Raw genomic sequence first — 19,762 nt, forward strand, 5'->3', positions numbered from 1 at the left:
AGGCACCATGTGTGCCATTACAGAGAATAAGAGGCTAAGGTTGTGCCAAAGCTGAAATTATGAGGGGAAAGGTAAGGGCCCCTGTTACTAAATGTGCTTTCTAGACATGTTGTACAAACTTGTGCTGTTCTGCGACCCATATCCATTAAGGGGTCATTTAACCTTGGCAATAGTGTGCCTTGGCTGGAGGGGCCCAATCTATAGGGATGGTGTGGGTGTCCAATTCCATCTGGGAAACTGGTGGAACCCCCCTCCTGCCCGCACCCCAAGTCGTGCTCACTAAGCCTCTGCTCCCAATCACCCCCACCCACGCTCCCTGGGCCACCCGCACTCACCGGGGCAGCTTCATCGAGCTCCGTGACTGCCATTTTTTTTAACATAAAATTGTGATCACAAAAATGTGCATATTTGCATATGTATGTATATACACATCTTTGCAAATGTGCATATTCACACAAGTGCAAATATGTGCATTTTCACAAATGCACATATTCATGCATATTCGAATATGTGCATTTCAAAAAATGATGATCATGGAGTTTGACGAGGCCGCCCAGGTGAGTGCAAGCAGCTCAGTGAGCAGCAGGGAGCTTGAGCGTGGGTCCAGGTGCACATGAGTGGGGGCAGGGGCTGGGTGGGCACCCACCCAGAGAACCCAGACGGGGAGGCACCTGCCCATCCCTACCAATCCATGAGCCAAATCATCTCTTCCCCAATCACCCCTCATAGCCTTCATAAAACAGGTCAAACGGTTGGCCCTGTCTGTAATTCAAGCACTGCAGTGCATGCTACCAACTCCTCCAGCCAGCCTCTACCCCTCTGGTTGGGAGCTCATGTTTCTTGACCAAGTGGGGAGGGATGGCTAGACAGAGATATGGGAGGCTCACACACTCCCTCCAGATGTGTATGCACTTGGAGAAGCAGTGGAACGGGGTTCAGTTATGCCTTATGCTGGATCTTTCCTCATATGGGTGCCACACCTTTAGTAAGACTGGCTCAAATGCCAAGAGTTCTGCAGTTTAGAACTGGATTACCCACAGTCTGTTCTCCAATTGCATGTGTTTTTCATGATTTTAAATATAAATTGTTTTGACTATATCAGTGATTAAATATTTTCTTTGAAATTAGGTGGTCCCCCACCCAAAAAAAATACATGTTTCTGAAAAGGCATTCAAAGATGCAAAAGGAAACAGGGAGAAACAACAACAACCAAAAGCCCCCCTCGCCCTCTTTTTTGTCATTTGCAATCCATAAAAATGCCTATTGTTATGAAGGGCTCATAAATAATCTGATTTTGGCATGCTTTCATATGAAACAAAAAATGAATAAATTAAACCTGATTTACAGCCTTTTTCTTTTTCTTCCCCCCCCCCCTTTTTTTCATTTTTATGAGAGCCGTTCCAAACATTTTATGTAATGTACGTGCCAGACAACGGATGCCAAATGGTTTAAGGCTGCAGTATTGATATTATATAAATTAAGATGTTTTAATTTGCATAGTTTAATTAACTAATACTGCCAAGGAGAAAAGAAAAACAGTGGTAGTAAATGACTCCCTGCTTCTAACAACGACAAGCCCTTCTTGAATAGGATCCTCCAACCAATCTCCCTGCAAGCTTTTGGCTTCACTTGGTCTCAAGACGCCTGCTGCTGCTTTCCATCACTGAGTTGCCAGCTTTGTGTTTGCAGTTTCATTTGGAATCTCAGAGGTTTAGTTGTTTCCTCAGTGTCTCAGCACTTAAAATGGTGGTCAGATCTCAGTTTCATGGTAATTGTGGCTTCTTAGTCATAAAATCACAACACTGGAAAAGGTCAGAAAAGTCATCTCATGCAGCAAACCTAAGAACTTAAGAAAAGCTCTGCTGGATCAGATCAAAGGCTCATGTAGTCCAACATCCTGTTACCACAGTGGCCAACTAGAGGCCTCTGGGAAGCCCACAAGCAGGACATGAAGTTAACAACCACTCCCACTGTTTGTTCCCCAGTGACTGGTATTCAGAGAGGCATGTTGCCTCTGATCCTGGAAGGAACATATAGCCATCATGACTAGCAGTCGTTCATAGCCTTCTCCTCCATGAATGTGTCTTGTTCTCTACCACCAGACTTAGAATACTGGATACAGTTCTGGTCACCGCAACTAAAAAACGGATACTCTAGAGTTGGAAAAAGTGTAGAAAAGGGCTGGAGCAACTCCCCTATTAGGAAAGGTTACAATATCTGGGATTATTTAGCTTAGAAAAAAGGCGAGTAAGGGGACACATGACAGAGGTGTACAAAATTATGCATGGTGTGGAGGAAGTAGAGGGGAAGTAGAATTTCCTCCCAGTCACATAATCCTAGAACCCAAAGGGGTTATCCCATGAAGCTGATTGGAAGCACTTTTATCTAGTCCAGTACTCTGTTCACAAGGTGGCCACCCAGCTGCCCACAGGGAACCCACAAGCAGGACATGAGTGTAGACAGGGGACAGTTCCCCAGCAACTGGTGTACATAGGCACACTGGAGGTAGCACATAGCCATCAAGACTAGTAGCCATTGATAGTCCTCTCCTCCAGGAATTTGTCCAATCGCCTTTTAAATCCATCCGAATTGGTGGCCATCACTATTCACTACATCTTGTGAAAGTGAGTTCCATAGCTAAACTATGCACTGTGTGAAGACGTGCTTCCTTTTATCTGTCCTGCATCTCTCCCCATTCAGGTTCATGGGATGACCCTGGGTTGTAGGATTATGAGAGATGGAGAAAAATGTCTCCCTATCCACTTTTTCCACATCGTGCATAAATTTGTATACCTCTATCATGTCTCCCTGTCTCATAATCCTAGAACCCAAAGAGGTCATCTTACTTGCCTTTTTTTCCAAAGCTAAACAATACAGAAGGCTCTCCTGTTCAGATTGTCACCCTCCACGCATACAGGGCGACAGATGAAATGACAGAGGGGTGGGTGGGACTGGAGTATTCCTCTCTTCACATGTTCATACAACACGGTAAGTAGAACGCCTGAAGAAGTCTAAGATCTTCTATCATTTTTTGTGCTTATGGGGAAAATCTTTCCTTTCTGAACTTTCTAAAGCAGAGCCTTTGAGTACGCTCTGTACTATTGGCCCAATTGGACTGATGGCCTGGCTCTATAGCAACTCATGCAGATAATCATAAAAAAAAAGCAATTAGATCCTGCCTGGAGAAGCGCGATGTTTCTTAAATTATGCTCCTCCAACTGCATTTTCAACAAAGAGCATCATTTTGCTTATAAAAGGTCTATTTTATTTGAAAAAAATTAGCACCAAAGAAAGAAAAAAGCATTAACTCATGTCACTCTGACCTGATGTCAGCCACTCTGTGTGTGTTTTGATCTGTTGCCTGTCCCGACAGAATAGAAGAGTGCTTTTCTTTTTCGAAAGCACTTTGATAAGTGTGTTGAAGTTCCCCTCCCTTTGCGCAATCCATCCTGTAGAATTTCACACCAGGAAGCATCTCCATTACATCAACAACAGGAAGATCCCACTGGTTTGCCACAAAGAAAAACAGCTGTTAGTCACACATCAAGGGAATGAAAGAGTGGGGGTGGGTGGGGGGAGAGAAATAAATCTCACCTCCTCTCCCCCCCCCCATGTTCACACAGTTCTTTAATGTTAATCACTGGGCTGAAAAGAGAACAACTAAGCAATTGAAACTGTTGTAACTTGTGATTCAGTGCCTATCCATTAATATTAGAGATGGGTGACTTCCCCACCCCCATACACAGCCCAGCCAAAACATTGGAGAATGGCTCAGTTCATTCCAAAGCAAATCCAAATTGAGCTACCACCTTCGGCCCTTAAGACCTCCCTGGCACCCAGCCACCTTCCATCTTCCCCAGCCTCCCCCCCGCCTGCCAAATTTTCCCAACATTCCACCACCACCATTACTAGGCACCTTCCTTTGAACAGCATTTGCTGCCAACAATGGCAGCAGCAGTGACAGGGTTCCAGCTGCACTGAAAAGGAAGGAACAAGGTCTGCCTCTGCCTCTCTACTCCAGCTGGTGCCTGGTGCTGGGACACTACATAGCTCCCTGTGGCCCTGGGAATTCCGTACTTCCCAAGGTCCCCTGGGGCCCAGTAGCCTTGAGAATTCTGCACTTCCCAAAGTCCCCTGGGGCCTATGCAGCCTAACAGTGTCAAATGGCAGCAGGCAGGGGAAGGGACCCTGCAGCTGCAGATGCCACCACCACCAGCTGTAGTTTACAGGAAAATGAGTGGGAGGACTGGGCGGGGTGCAGGTAGGAGGGCAAATAAGTAGGGAATTCTTCTCTGGCTCAGATTTTAATCTGATCTGGAGAAGGATCTGGGGCCTCATAATTCTCACCACTTCTCTTAGGAGAGAATTACAAACTCCCACAGCCAATTCCCAGCCCTGAGACCAGTGAGCTTCCCTGGCATCCCTAGTTAATCTCCCAACATCTCATTGCTTTCCTACTACACTACTGCTCTTGAAAAACTAATTACAACTTTAAAATAAACACTCTATTTTTATCCATGCCAGAAATCTATGCAGTTTAAAAAAAAAAAAAAAACCCTAAAAACGAAAAACCTCTTTTGCTTGTCATTTTACATCTTGGAGTTTTGTCAGTTGTTTTAAAACATGTCTCCTGTAATAAATAAGATCATCTTTCTGCACTTGTTCAGCAGGAAGAAGAGAAGCCCTTCCAGCAAGCAAGGTAGAACTTGCAACAAGAGTTGGGGAGGCGGAGCGGGAGTTTGGGGGGGGTGGGAATTGCTGACACACATTTTCTTCCACAGAGTCAGCTGAAAGGGACTGTTATGATTTGAGCAAAGGCTCCCATCATCTTGTTTAAAGGAAAGCTAATAGATGATTTACCCATAAAATAAAAGGCGTGTAGCAAACATCCAAGAGCAAATGAAACCACCCCTTCTAAAAAGCCTTTGAGTCATCTTCGCTCCATTAAGGAAAGGAGCTGATATACGATATGTTCTTGCCTAGGGTGCAGCAGTTCAAGCTAAGTGGTGGATGGCCCTGACTCAGGACTTAATTTGAGCAGGCCGGGCTGGCATTACCATGAATCAACATGAAGTGGCCACTTCAGGCAGCAGATTCCAAGAGGGACACCATTTTCCTGCTTCCATATTATTATATTATTGTTGCCATTGTTGTTAAAATGAGCCCCTGTGCGGACCAGGGCATGAGGCGTCATTTGGCCTTTTTCCTTCAGGAGCGTTAACAGGGCTGGCTCCGGGTTTCAGGGGCCTACAGCAAACTGACCTGTGGTGGACCCCTTCCTATGTCAGTGGACCCTTGCTGTGGGCTTACCTGGTGACAGCAGCAGCAATAGGGAGCCACTTAAATTTCCCACAATGCCCCTGATGTAGTGTCATTCTGGAAATCGAAATGGCTGCTTGCCACTGCCACTGCGAAGTAAGTGTAGTAAGTGTGTAGCTGGGGGTTCAAGGCACTGGGGGGCGGGAGCTGTACATAAACCTTTAAGGGGCTAATGTCTCATGTGTCTAAGAGTGCCCAACACTTTCTTTTTCTTTTTAAAAAAGAAGCAATGCTTTGGAGAGGGGGCAACGTGGAATGGACAAGCAGAACAGGCTTGCTTAACCCTTTTCCCAACAACAGTGTCTCCACTCCAGATCACCCTCTAGTTGCTTTCTCCCTGCCCATGGGTTCCAAAGGTATATGCCTTTTTAACCTCGTGCAGGGAAAAGCACCTTGGGGAGCAATTTGGAGTGAGGAAGCTGTGGAAAAGAGGAAGTGCTTAACACCCATTCCCCACCACTCCTTCTCTGCTGTAGATTCCCAAGTCTCCATGCCAAGTTGCTTTTCTTCACACACACACACACACACACACACACACCTCTTGAGACCCCAAAATGCCTTTGTTTCCCTTTCCTGGGCAATGGATTGCTGATGGAGCAGAGGAATGTGGGCTCAAAGGAGTGCTATGGGTTGCTGCTGTGAATTCAAAAGATTGGGGTTTCTTTGATGCTGTGTGGACCTCCCACACACATAACCCTCTGCTTTCAGGCATGCTCTTAATGTTACGTTGCCTCAGTTTGCCCTGTCTGGGAAATGGGTTCCTTCTGCAGAGCAAAGAAATATGGGCTCAAAGGACTGTGTTAGCATGAGATCTAGGAAATCTAGTTGGCCCAGCCAAAAACAACCACCTCAGTTGTGCCTAACATTAGCTGCCCTCTGCCCCACCATCCCCAATGGTCACCAGCCACCACTGCTTGCACTTAAAGTATTCTTAGCCTCTCAAAGCAGGACTCAAAAGGGCTCTTGTATTTGTTTTCAATACCAGGGATGGTCCTTATTTTTTTCTTACTTGTCCCTGATAACTCACTGGCCCTTTTTCTTTATTTCCCTTGGATGGGCAGGGGGGAGTGCTTTGTTAACATTATGTTGGTGCAGGTTGCTAGAGTTCTTGCAGAAAAGGGCAACTAAAATGATCAAGGGGCTGGAGCAACTCCCCTATGAGGGAAGGTTACAACAGCTGGGATTGCTTAGCTTGGAGAAAAGGCGAGTAAGGGGAGACATGAGAGAGGTGTACAAAATGATGAAGGGTGTGGAGAATGTGGATAGAGAGAGCTTTTTCTCCCTTTCTCAAAATACTAGAACCCAATGGGGTCATCCCATGAAGCTGATCAGTGGGAAATTCAGGACAGATAAAAGGAAGTATTTCTTCACACATTACATACTTAAACTATGGAATTTGCTACCACAAGAGGTAGTGATGGCCACCCATTTGCAAGGGTTTAAAGTGGGACTGGACAAATTCCTGGAGGAGAAGGCTATCAATGGCTACTAGTCCTGATGGCTATATGCTACCTCCAGTATCAGAGGCAGTATGTCTATGTGCACCAGTCGCTGGGGAACACGGGCAGGAGGGTGCTGTTGCACTCGTGCCCTGCTTGTGGGTTTCTGTGGGCAGCTGGATGGCCACTGTGTGAACAGAATGCTGGTCTAGATGGACCGTTGGTCTGATCCAGCACGGCTCTTCTTATGTCCTTCAAAGTTCAGCTGCTTTCCGAGGATCTCCGGAAATTCAGCACTCGAAGGGAATGCATCTCTTGGGCTCTAACATGCATGCAGATAAATGCGCATGAATGCTAAGATGAGCGACGAGGAGGATTTCTGGGCAATCGGAAGCAGATTGGCAAGGGGTTCTGATTCCCAACCAAGTGTTTAAAAGTAGCAGCAAGAAAATGACTCCCCTCCCCTACACTAAATCACACTGCTGAAATGAAGGAAACTGGAGGCAACCAGGAGTGAAAGGACTCTGTGTCCATTCAGTTCTGGCACTCCAAGCAAATTCTGGGGCTCAGGATTCTTTAGGCTCTGGTTGGGGCATCTCAGGGCTCTAGTACAAAAACAAAGCGGATCCTGCTAGCTTGAAATCCGCCCTCCCTGGTGCTAAAGCACCATGCAGTGCACAGCCTGCTGTTTCACACACAGAGGCTGCCGAGGTATATTCAGAACTGTGAACACCCCGTAGAACAATTTGGTTTTTGTTTTCCAGTTTAACTCTTAGCACCAAATACGACTGTGTTTTGACTTTAAAAAAATCCGTAGGGGAAAGACTATTGTAACATAAATGAATATTATATACATCAGCTGGGGTAAAGCATAAGAACTTAGAAAGCAGCCTTATGACAGGTTGAACTATTTGTCCATCTACCCAATATTGTCTGCTTGGCGCTGGTTTCCTAGGCTCTTTGCCCGCAGCTTAACTGAAGATGATGGGGATTGAACTTGGGACTTTCTGCATGTAAAGCAGGAGTGCTACCACCAGCCTATGATTGCTTCACCAGTGAGTAACAGTGGGGAGGAGGAAACACAGGTAATGTGCCCCTCAAACAGTGCAAGCAGGTACAGAGGAAGTTTCAAAGGAGGAAAGGATGAGGCAGGGCTGGCATCAAGGGTAGGCATGGTCGGGCACCTGCCAAGGAACCACATCCCAGCAGGGACCCACTGACAAGAGCCCCCTGGACTTGTTCCTCCTCTTCACCATTGCAAGCTGCTTGTTCACCTGCCTCTCACTCTGGGCCAGACAATGGTGGTGATCAGGAGGAGCCATAGATGCTACTGCCTACTTGCTCACTGGCTCCCTCTGCCTGTCAAGCAAGCAAGTGGTAGCAAAGAGGAGGAGGAAGAGCAATGGGAGCTGGTGACAGTGGTGGTGAGAAGGCAGAGGGAAGGGGCTCACTGAGGGGCCCCTTGCCAAAGGCTCTCGAAAACCTGGAGCTACCATTGGCATGAGGAATGGAACAAAGGGGAGATCGATCACATTGGGAAAAAGCTGGGACAGGAACTACGAAGCGTCCAGGAATAGACCGTCCAGTTCCTGCAGTATATATGGAGAGGGGAGGTGGGTAAGAATATTATGACGAATATTGCTAGAAAGTTGGAAAATAATGAATGGAACCAAGGGGAGAGTATGAGTGCCCAGAGTGGGAAGCACTTGATCAAAGGACCAGGAAGCCTCTTTCAGGAAGTCTGCAACAGCAATCAATCCCTTCCTTCCTTCCTTCCTTCCTTCCTCAGTATATCGTGATCAGACGTGTAACAGGAAGGATCTGACCTGCCAAAATAAAATATCCTTCTTAATGGAGTGTTCCTTTTAAAAAGCACAGGTGTGATCTTAACAACAGGATACTGTGACACAAGGACTGTGCCTTGGATCTTGCAGACTAGCTCAGGAGGGGAAACCCAGGAAGCAGGAGGGTCGAAGTAACTGGTTAGACTCCTACATTATGGCCCTAAACACTTTTAACAAGTAAATGTCATACTGGAGAACAATAAGATAGCGCTTTCTTACTTACTTTTTAAACATCATATGCTGCTTTGGGGCTAAAAAGGTCTCCCAAGCAATGTACAACAGAAATAAAATGCAAACTGAAAACGAGGAATTGAAAACAATGCCAGTAATGACAAAAATGTAAACTATGAAGCAAGAAAAGAAGCGGGGAAAATCACACAATAAAGTATAGACACAGCAGCAATTTCAACCATGTTGGTGGAACAGTTCAAGAGGGATGGACCCTCCTTTAAGAAAGCAGGGCTGTATACATCCATCCATCCAGCAGACTTTAGATTTCTATTCCACCCTTCCTCCCAAGAACATAGTGCTGTGTGCCCTGCCCTTTATCCTTACAACAACCCTGTGAGGTAGGGTAGGGTAAACTGGGGAACAGTGACTGGCTCAAGGTCATCTGGTTAGGTTTGTGGCTGAGCAAACATACGTGTGAACAGGAGCAAATGTATATGGGAGTTTGCTGTGGGGGTGAAGTCTGCTTTCCCCGTCTTTGTTCTTTACACATAAAGCTGCCAAGAGGAGTGCATGGTCTTTGCCCTTCTCTTCATACTTCAGCTAGGCTCATGTGTGTGTGTGTTTCCATGTGCCACTAGCAAGTTTACCCATCTAAACGTTTGTTCAGCACGTAATTTGTTTCTTTGTTTTTAAAATATGTTGTTCACATAACATGCAGTTTAGCCCTGAACGTGGATCCTTTATGTAATAAAGCACCATCCATGCACAAGAGAAAAGAAGTCCAAAGAAAATTAGATTTTTAAAAAAACACCTAACTAGGAGGGAACCCCAGAACCACTCAGTAAGGACTGCCCACTTACTGGGAACAGAATGCTGACTAACCGTTGGGGTGGGGGAATAAAAGAGCTGGGGAGAGGAAAATGGAATCATAGAATAGTAGAGTTGGAAGGGGCCTATAAGACCATCAAGTCCAACCCCCTGCTTGATGCAGGAATCCAAGTCAAAGCATCCCTGACAGGTGGCTGTCCAGCCTCATCTTGAATGCCTCCAGTGTGGGAGAGTCCACCACCTCCCTAGGTAATGGGTTCCATTCTCCTATTGCTCTAACAGTCAGGAAGTTTTTCCTGATGTTCAGCCGGAATCTGGCTTCCTGTAACTTGAGCTCATGGAGTATTTTGGAAGAGGGCCTGGCACACTGGCATTCTGAACAGACGCGCTCCATGCTACAACACTGGTTGCAGGTCCCACTTGTCAAGTTTTAATCCAGATGGGTTTCATGCATCTTCCCACAGGGCAGCTCTGAGGCAACAAAACTGTGCTGGTTGAGCCAACTAGAACAATGGTCCTCAACAGATGAAGGGGTCAGTCATGTCTTGTACAATATTTCTCGCCTTGTTCCGCCAGTCTGAAGACATTATTCATACACACACATTTCAAAGAACTAAAAACATTTTTAAAACCACTGTTTTAGGATACATGTAATGAGAAAACATGGGTTTGCCACTATTGATGATAGCTCCCTTCAAGAGCTGGAGCACTGTGGCTACCACAGAAATCACTTTGGGAAGCCAGTGTTAGTCCTTTATCCATCATTACTGACACGTTTCCTGCGTTAGTGACTCGGCAGACAAGTCTGTTATTGATGGACTTTTTCCAGTGGTCTCTTGCCATCACTTACAGCCTGCCTTTTCTTTCTCTCTTTCAGTGAAAACAAAAAACAAAACATTGGTTATCACTGGGGTAGGGGAAAGAGAGAGAAGGTTGACTTTTGAAAGCACTTCTTTGCGGAATGCCTTTAAACTGCTGGAACAAGGCCGGAAATATGCACAAGGCGTGACGGACACTCTAATCTATGTGTTCAACAAGGAAATCTTGCCAAGGTGTAATTACAAGTTGCTGAAAGATCTTAAACACAGCAGAAAAAAACAAAATATTTCATTGTGTCAAATAGCATCGCAGTATATGAAATCCAAATGGTTTAACAAAAATTGAGCATTGGGTAACCATGGAGGTCACTTGTACCTGTAAGAATTGCATAGAATAAAGAATTTCTTGGTGGGTGACTTTTTCCATCACTGCCACTGCACTGATGGGAGAAACGGCACCAGGAGGGATTTTCTCTTCTGTGCTATACTTAAAGGTACAGGAGGCCTCGCATTGTCTAGAACATGGGTGGGGAACGTGCGACCCTCCAGATGTTATCAGACTGCACCTTCCATCAGCCCTACCCAGCATAGCCAATAGTGAAGGATGATGGGATTTGCAGTTCAACATCCCCAACCCTGGACTAGAGTGAGCAAACTTAATAGGAGGAAAATATATTCTCTCAAGCAGAATTGCTTCTCATTCCTCACTATTCCTACTGGAACTGGTGTCTCTTTGTTATAGTATTCCTATTAATAGTGAAATTCAGGGGTGCGTGCTAATCATTATGTAGCCACAACTGCACCACCCAGGAAAGAGATGGAGGTAACAGCATACTTAGGAGAACCCCGAAGTTTGAAAACGTAGAAAAAATCTTGAGAAAATAAACTCAGAGGGGGTAAAAAGCCCTGAAACAGAAAACAGCATAACTGCACGTGCAGAGTCTCCTCATCCAGAAGAAAGGAAAGGAACAGAAATCAAATCTGGAAGTGGGGGCTACTCAGCCAAGCCACCATGCTCAGAGCACAACCAGATCCAAACTGTAGAAGGGAAAGATTGTAGTGGCTGATGGACCAAGGGGAAGGAGTGAGAAAGCAGAAAATGGAGAGTGAAATGTGGGGCAGGGGGAGAGATGAGCAAGAAGACATGGACTTTGTCCCTTCTGTGCCCTTCCCATACTTTTTTTCAGGTGCCACTGTTACTTCCCACACCAGTTTTGCTCCCATTTCCAAAGGAATGAACCTGGCATGGGGAGCAGCAACAGTGTGAAGTCCTCTTACATGGCCTGTGGTGACCTTTGTCTCACACATGAGATTTCTGAAAGAGAAATAACCATATGTTTCACATTAACCCGCCTATCCTCAGCAGATTTTATTCGATGCAAGTCCTATTGGTTGTGGTAGAGCTAACTTTCCAAGTAAGCGTGTGAAAGATTACAGCCTTGGTTTCCTGTTTATGACTCAGCCGTAATTTTCATGTGCCTTTCTTTCACGTAACCACAGGGCTCTGGCAATTGGGCAAGGGGGAAAATGACTTCTTTGCTGGGAATTTGCCCTCCCCTTTGCTACTGCTCTGGCACCATCTATTATGGGGAGGGGCCGCACTATGCGGCCATCCAACATGGCTCCAGGCATTTCATACCTGTTATCCCGGATGCACACTAAGGAGCTATGCTGTTGTGGTTTCCATGGCACCAGAGTCACATGAAAAAGAAGTCTACTGAGCCAACAGAGGCTTCCCTTGAAATGCAAATAGCAGCTTCAGAGAGGAGTGTTTTGTTTTTCCATCAGGACCATAGCAGGGAGAGAAAGACAACAACTTCCCCTTTCAGCTATTCCCCACCACAATCCCAAAATGGCTCAGGCTTTCCATCAGCTGTTGTTGTACATTAAAAAAAATGTTTGCATTAATGACATTCAAGCAATGAGCATGCACAACTAATTTGGCCTTCAGAGAGTCTACGAAAAGGTTTCGCCTACTCCTGCAGCGTGTGGGCAGATTCGCCGATGGAGTCACATGTAACCACTTATGGGCATGCGTGAACATTGTCCATGTGGCACTAGAAAGTGGGAGAAAGCCATTTTGAACACCAAATGCACCGTTTAGCCACCGTGGGTTTTTAACATTCAAATTACAGACTCCAGAAATGCACAACAGTTCTCTTAGAGCAGGGGTGGAGAACCTCTTTCAGCCTAAGGGCCGAATTCAGTTCTGGAGATGCTCTTGGGGGCTGCGCTCCAGGGGTGGGCGGGGCCAAAGGCAAAAGGGGTGGAGCCAATATATGAAAAACACCAGCCTATTTTAGCACAAAGCACCTACTGTCAGTAACCAAGCATTTCAACCTTTCAGAATTGCGGGAAATGTGCTAAAACCAGGAAACTAACAAACAACTGGTAGGTAGGGACTTCTGGGAAACTCCAGGGGGTCTGTTTGGGGCCCCAGGAGGGCCACATTTGGCCCGTGGGCCTGAGGTTTGCCAGCCCTGTTTTAGAGCATGAAACGGGGCTCTTTGCTGTGTTTGCCCAGGCCCATAACAACTTCTCACAATTAGATGCTCATTTATCAAAGGTGATAAATGCATGTTGGACAGAAAAAAAAGTCCTGCAACTCCCAGCATCCCCCAGCCAGACATACTGGGAGTTGTAGGAATTTTTTCTATCCAAATATCCACAGGTTTGCACCTGAAATTGCTCTGGAAGATCATTCCTAAGAACTAGGGGGGGGGGGAGAAAGCCTTATGTTCTGTTGATTTCATTGTCAGGGTGTTTTTTCATTCTCCTTTTCTTTTTCTAAAAGAGAGAGACCTTCTTTTAAATGGCACTGTCTGTTGTGCACCTTTTTGTTCCTAAGAATTCTCAAAACGATAAACTTAAAAACGTAAGAAGCTGCTTTATACCAAATCAGAGCATTGATCCATCTCATTCCATGACTAACTGACACGGGCTCTCCAGGGCTTCAGACAACCATCTTTTCTAGCCCTACCTGGAGATGCCAAGAATTGAACCTGGGACCTTCTGCATGCAAAACACCTGCTCTACCAAGGATTTTAGTGGGGTTTCCAGATGGTTAATGCTGTGCTCAGAAAGAGAGACAGGTAATTATCAGAAGCAAGAACGCCCCATAATATTAGTCTGTTAAACAGTATTATTCATATTTGATCTTTGGATGACATGTTATTCCTGCTGACAATAGTCTGAGCTAGCAGTTTTGTTGCCAATATATTGGTGAGAGCTTTGTGGTTATGGCTGCTTCTGTTTCACTAGCTCCTCTCTTGTTTGCCAGCTTAGGACAGTTTTATTTAGAAAGAAAAATGGCCTCAGCTTCTCTCAGAAAGCCATCAATACCATAGCACTTTAATTATTCTTCCACATTTGGATGCTGTCAGCAAAATAAGCTCTCAGGTGGAAAAGGGACTTTAGAAATAAAGTAGACAGTTTTTTAAAAAAAAAATCTGCTAAAAGAGCTAGCTGTCTAGAGGAACAGTGGATTATGGGATCTGAATGGGAACTCCTTCTCCCCCCACCCCAACATGGGGCCCAACAAGTTTCAGGACCAAGCAGGATGGATTAGGGTGTTTGACAGACTAGAAACTCCCAAATCCAGTTTAACATTTTTCCTGGGATGCCAACATTCATAAGGTTGTCCCTAAAACCAGTCTCCAGTCCAGTTGTCAGTATTATATTGTTAAGAGGGAACAGTCAATATCACCCAAATCATTTTTATACAACTTTGTCATATTCTTCTATGCTGGTCCTGCCATGTCAGGTACAGCCAGTCCTACCATGAAACAAAATGAAGCAGGATGCTTCAGGCAACAGAATTTAGGGGAGGTGGTAGTGAAGGCATGAAGTGATGTCTGAATGGCTCAGCAAAGGTGGTTAATGTGTCAGCCCTAGCATGTGGTTGGCAGGGGAAGGTGATGTTTGGTGCTCCACTTCAGGCAGCAAAATGTCTTAGGACGACTCCGCCATTCATTTTCTCAGAACTTTGGAATCCCATTACATTGTTAGTGACCGCTTCATCCTCATTCCGCCGCTGAAGAGACACAGTGTTTTTAAAACTGAGCAGCAACTGATCTCTTCAGCAGTGAAAACAGAGGCGACGAAAGCAAAGCTCCCATGCATTTCTCTCTCCCATACACACGGCCTTTCTTCTTTGCGGGGGCTCTGTCCAGTATGTCTTAGTTGGAGGCACTGAAAACTTGCTATGCCTTAATTCCATTCCAGCGTGTTCCAGTTCTATTAGGATGTAGAAATAGTAAACAAGTCCGATCTTATGTGCTTTCTTTTGTCTCTCTGTTTAGAGGAATAAAAAAAGAAGTCTTGCAAGGCACTCCATCACACATGGTACCTGCCCCACCTTTGTATGTGCATATTTGTGTGGGGTTGCTTTCCAACTTGAATTACTCTTAAGCAATCGTCGTGTTCTGCTTTGCTGCTTTTTTTCTTTTTTTCCTTTTCTTTCTTTTCTTCTTCCTGGGTTCTGCTTCTCTTCCGAACTTGAATGGCTTCCCCCTTTGACAAAACAGCCACCTCCCTTTTCTGCCTTTGCTGTTCGGTTCGAATCAGGCTTGCGGTCATTTTCGGAGAAAGGTCTCGCAAGGAGGTCGGATCTGACAGATCTGACAAGCGGAGTGATTGATTGCGGTTGGGAAAGTGGTACTTGAAGCATGCCATGTGACAAGCCTACTCCGCTCAGGGAAAGACTGCCAAGTCCTTCTCTTCCCAGAACTCAGAGCACGTGGATCCCGGCTGTAATGGGTGGCCCTATACACTTAATAATAGCAACATTGTTGCAAACTAAAGCATCTGCCAGGAATCTAATATGATTAATTATACAGCTCACTCCCTCTGCCTTTTTCTTCTGGAGGTAGCTGTAACCTAAAACCTGTGTTCTACAATTGAAAAGAGAGAGAGAGGGAGAAAGAGAGAGGACAGGACTCTCGTTCCCAGGAATGGAAGCTCAGAGGTCTGTGAAGTATCCACTCACAGTTAGGAAAACTCTCCCGGAAGTCTGTTCCTCTCCATTCTGCCCAGCCGTGCAGCCAACAATTGGCGTGTGGTGTTCCATTGGCAAATTCTACACCGTCACTTAGAAATACATGAAAGGAAATGGGAAACTGTCAAACAATCTGAGTTATAAATCTGTCAGTGGTGTGCCATGCCAATCAGAGAGGCAGGTTTACTGGGCTTTCAATGGGTAATTTGTTCCAGATAAGCCTGGATATTTTTTTTTCTTTCTTTTTTTTAATATCATAGCAATGACATCACCCCAAATATACTCCGTATTCGCCCTTTTGCTTTTCCGGCCTACAGGCTGACAGATTGATTCAGTCTGTGCCGTCTGATATAATACTTCCTTTATAAATGGGGATCCATCTGACCGAAGCTGTGCATCTCAAAACCACATACTTCTGAGTAATCGCAGTGAAGCCCCCATTCAATCCAAGAGCTGTTGGGCAAACTGAAAAGGGGAGCAAAAGGCTTGAGGGTTGGAACTCAAACTTCCAGCCTGGAGAAATTCTACCAGCGATCTAGTTTTAAATATAGAATTGCAGAAGCCGCCATTGGGGGAAAGGGGTTAGCCAAAATAGGAAATAAAAAAAAATTCTCCCTTGCTGGAACTCACTCCCTGAACAAGTATGTCAGCCTTCCCCAACCTGGTGCCCTTCAAATGTTTTGGACTTCAAGTCCCATCAGCCCCAGCTAGCATGGCCAAAGGTCAGGAATGCTGGGAGTTATTGTCCCAAACACCTAGAGCACACCAGGATGGGAAGGCCGATGCATGCGTTGCCATCTATCTCTCTTCCTTCAGATCTCTCCTTAAAACCCACCTACTCCACATGGTTTTTTATCTTGTTCATGGTTCAAGACCTGGTACCCTAAGGATCGCCTTCTTCCATATGTTCCTCGCCACATGCATTGTTCATCATCTGAGGTCTTGCTCTGGATTCCTCAGCACTATGAGGTCTGGCAGGCAGCAACCAGGAATAGAGCCTTTTCACCAGTGCCTCTTACCTTATGGAATGCTGTTTTCCTTTCTCTGTGCCTTCATTTTGGGTTTTATGAGTTGTTTTTGTAGATTTTTTTTAAAAAAATTGTCTCATTTTTATTAACGTTTTCTGATGATTATCTAATGCATTTTATGGGTTTGGTTTTACTGTATGTATGTTTTATGACTGTAAGCTGCTTTGAGTTTCTGGGGGGGGGGGGCAGTGGGATATAGGTTTTTAAGATAAATAAATAAAAGTAATGCTCATTCCCAACTGGAACCAAGCTTCAAGGACATGTAACTGAATTTCTCCACATTCACCCCTCCCTCCTACTCTAGATTTTAAGCACCTTTGAAGGCAGGGTGAGGTGGTACATTTTGCCTAACGAAAGCATCCCCTATGCTGATGGCATGATACACCATCATCATCATCATCATCTCTCCCTCTAATAGCAAACTCAGGTGGTGAGTGCCAACAAAATAGAAAACAAAACAGGGGCGCTGAAAAACAAAAGGGAGAGATCAGCATGCTTGAGGGGACTTAAAAGATTTGCAGAAGTACAAAAAATATATATATATCTAAAAAACAAAACCCATGCCACCGCCCCCTCCCCCCACATAGCCCAGTCAGGACTGTGCAGGCTCAGTTGCCACAGAAAGTTGAGTGTCAGTTGGAAAAGAAAAATGGAGAGAGGGAGAGGGGGAGGGAAATTAAATGGAATGAAGTATCCTGGAGGTCATGGCTGGCTGGTTAGAAACCTGAACAGGAGTACTCCTATTAGGAGGAGACGATACACTGCAACATTTTGTTGCTAGTCGTGACTGTAATAAGATAGCTGCTCATAGGAAACTTGGAAATTATGCTCTGCTGCACTATATCCCTGAACACAATGTATTTGGGGCTGATTTGCAGAACTATTTTAAGGTGGTGGTTAAATGTACTGGAGTCACCTCCAGCTGATTTTTCCTCCATGATGTGTAGTGATGTGAATGCTATGACTCCAGCTTGGCCCATCGCTTCCTCCCTCAACCCAGATTTCAAAGATTTTGCAGGCGGCACGAAGCTTCTGTGTGTTGTGCCTGTGCAGACAAACGCCTGAGAAGCATTCACAAGCCCCACACAATTCACAGTGGCTTCATGGTGTCGGCCGGCTGGCACTTCAAAACGATGGTGCGTGAATCCACCCTCGGAGAAGTCCTAACAGGGAAGATTTGTGGCAATATTCTTTGTTGCTCCTGTAGTGATGCTTTTTGATGCTATTCATGCCGGCTTTCCGCTTGTCTGCAATACTCATCAATCTGCCTGACCATTACTTGATTCTATCTCTGCACTGAATTATTCTCTGGCACCTCATGATTGCTTTTTTCCCTGCAGCCCTAAAGAATCTCATGTTCGCCTACAAGGACTTTGTACATTCAGGGCCAACTAAAGTGAGTTTTCATTTCCTTTGTACTTAGAGATTATCTGGCCTCATCATGAAGTCCAACCTCCCATTCTGTGGACTTCTGCAGACAAACTGCAGTCTCGTGTCCTAAGAGGTCATTCCTGTATATTTCTAGACTGCAGATCAGCAGTGGGCAACCTGCAACCCTACCACTGCACACGAACTGTGGCCTAATTTCAAAAGCCCTGTGCAAGCAGTCATCTCAGACCACTGGTGCCCATTGGGGCTGGAGGGGCAGGACAGCAAAATGTAGGCAGAGCCAAGGGGTGGCAGTAGGAGGGGACAACTACAGCATGAGTACAAAGCAGAGGGGAGAGGGAACTCAGCCACAGCTGGCTGTTTGGTGCCCTGCCTACCCAGAAACACCAGCCATCTCTGGCTCAGACCTCTAGCAAGAGCAATTTGCCCCTTCCCTGGAAGCCCACTGGGAAGTGAGAAAGGAGGAGGAGGACATGGAGAGACGGGGGGGAGGGGGGAGAGAGAGAGAGAGAGAGAGATCGGGTGTCAGAAAGAGAAAGGGGTGTAGCAGAAAGACAGAAGGCGTGGCCTCACCTACTTTTGGTTCTGGCCCCACTCACTGCTGGCTTCAGCTCCACCCATCTGATGAGGCCCAAAGAATTCTGAATGAAGACCAGAACTCTTGCTCAGCCCTGGCCCCTTCCCCATAAAGCTATTTGTGAGTCTCTTCAATAGGCCACAAATTCCAGTGTGTTGAATTGATGCTGATGAAGACCACAGACTGACCCTGTATTTTGGGGCACACTTCACATTAGCCTGAATTGCTCATCTTTATTTTTTTTATTTTTTTTTGGAGGTAGTGGTGGTGATAGGAGTTTGCAACATTGTATGCAAATTCCCTGTTCTAGATATCGATGAGAATCTACTAGGAACTTGGTCTACCAGGGAGTTACTTTGGCTGTCTCCTTAGGGACAGATGGGGTGGGTAAAACTATTTTGCAAGGAAACATTTTGGCCAAAGCAGCAGAGCTGTATGCTCATATCCAAGACTCTCAAGAAGGGTTTGCAGGGCATCACAGATAAGGAATCTGACAGCATGAGGAGTCCAATGACCCTAAGGATGGGGCAAAAGTGTAGCAGGGCGATAGCAAAGGGGTGCAAGACTCACTGAGAGGAGCTAATGGCCTAGGTTTCCTGTGCGGAGGGGAGATGAGGATAATTATGTGGTGAAGGTGAACGAGGAGACCCAACTGATCTGGTGGGATGGATGAAGGAGGCAACTTGATCCAAGGACCCCAATATTTGAGGGGGGAACGGAGAAGTGGTGCTCTTGCCCAGATGCTATGGTCTTTGACTGCTGGGTCATGTCCAGACCTAAGGCAGTTCGTAGCAAAGGTACCAGCACCATTTTCTTTTCTTCCTTTAGAATGCATTTCTGAGAGAAGGAGAAAGAAGAGGAAGGGAAGAGTGAGAAAGAAGAGAACAGAAGAAAGAGGGGGAGAAAGGCAGAAAGAGAAAGGGCTATATGTCTGAAAACAAACTGTCCCAGTACTGCAGTTTGAGGTCCTACGAATGGGACTCAGAGTAAATCTGTGTAGGCTTGTTCTGCAAAGCTGAGGAAACCACGGCTTGCATTCAGGGCCACCTGGCAAACCTGTCTCTGAGTCCAAGTCTGAGATTTTGAACTTGGCAGCTCACAGCTCTGCTTCCTTAGCCGCTTCTAGCAGCAAACTGACAAAGCCAGGGAAGAGCTCGATTTCAGCCAGCATCCCCCAAGCTGGTGCTCCTCCAGATGTGTGGGACTACAACTCCCAGCTGGCTGGGGATGCTGGGAGCTGTAGTCCCACACATCCAGAGGGGCACCAGCTTGGGGAAGGCTGTTTTAGGCTCAGGACGTTTCCTTTAGAAATGAAGGGCTGAAGAGGTACGCAGAAGGGGCATGTAAGAAGTC

The 19,762-nt window shown here is 45.8% G+C and overlaps 1 long non-coding RNA gene across 1 annotated transcript in view; it reads right to left on the bottom strand.

Annotated features, from left to right (window-relative positions):
- LOC146340602 (uncharacterized) overlaps positions 1-19,762 on the bottom strand; it is a 105,495-nt gene that overhangs the window by 84,443 nt on the left and 1,290 nt on the right. Inside the window, exon 2 of the long non-coding RNA XR_014784077.1 lies at positions 15,407-15,507. This is a non-coding gene — a long non-coding RNA (uncharacterized LOC146340602). The remainder of the gene's footprint in view (positions 1-15,406; positions 15,508-19,762) is intronic.

The sequence above is a fragment of the Heloderma suspectum genome, chromosome 6 (assembly GCF_057233095.1).
Source record: "Heloderma suspectum isolate Gila_16-S chromosome 6, 16-S_ref, whole genome shotgun sequence".
NCBI classification, from domain to species: Eukaryota; Metazoa; Chordata; class Lepidosauria; order Squamata; family Helodermatidae; genus Heloderma; species Heloderma suspectum.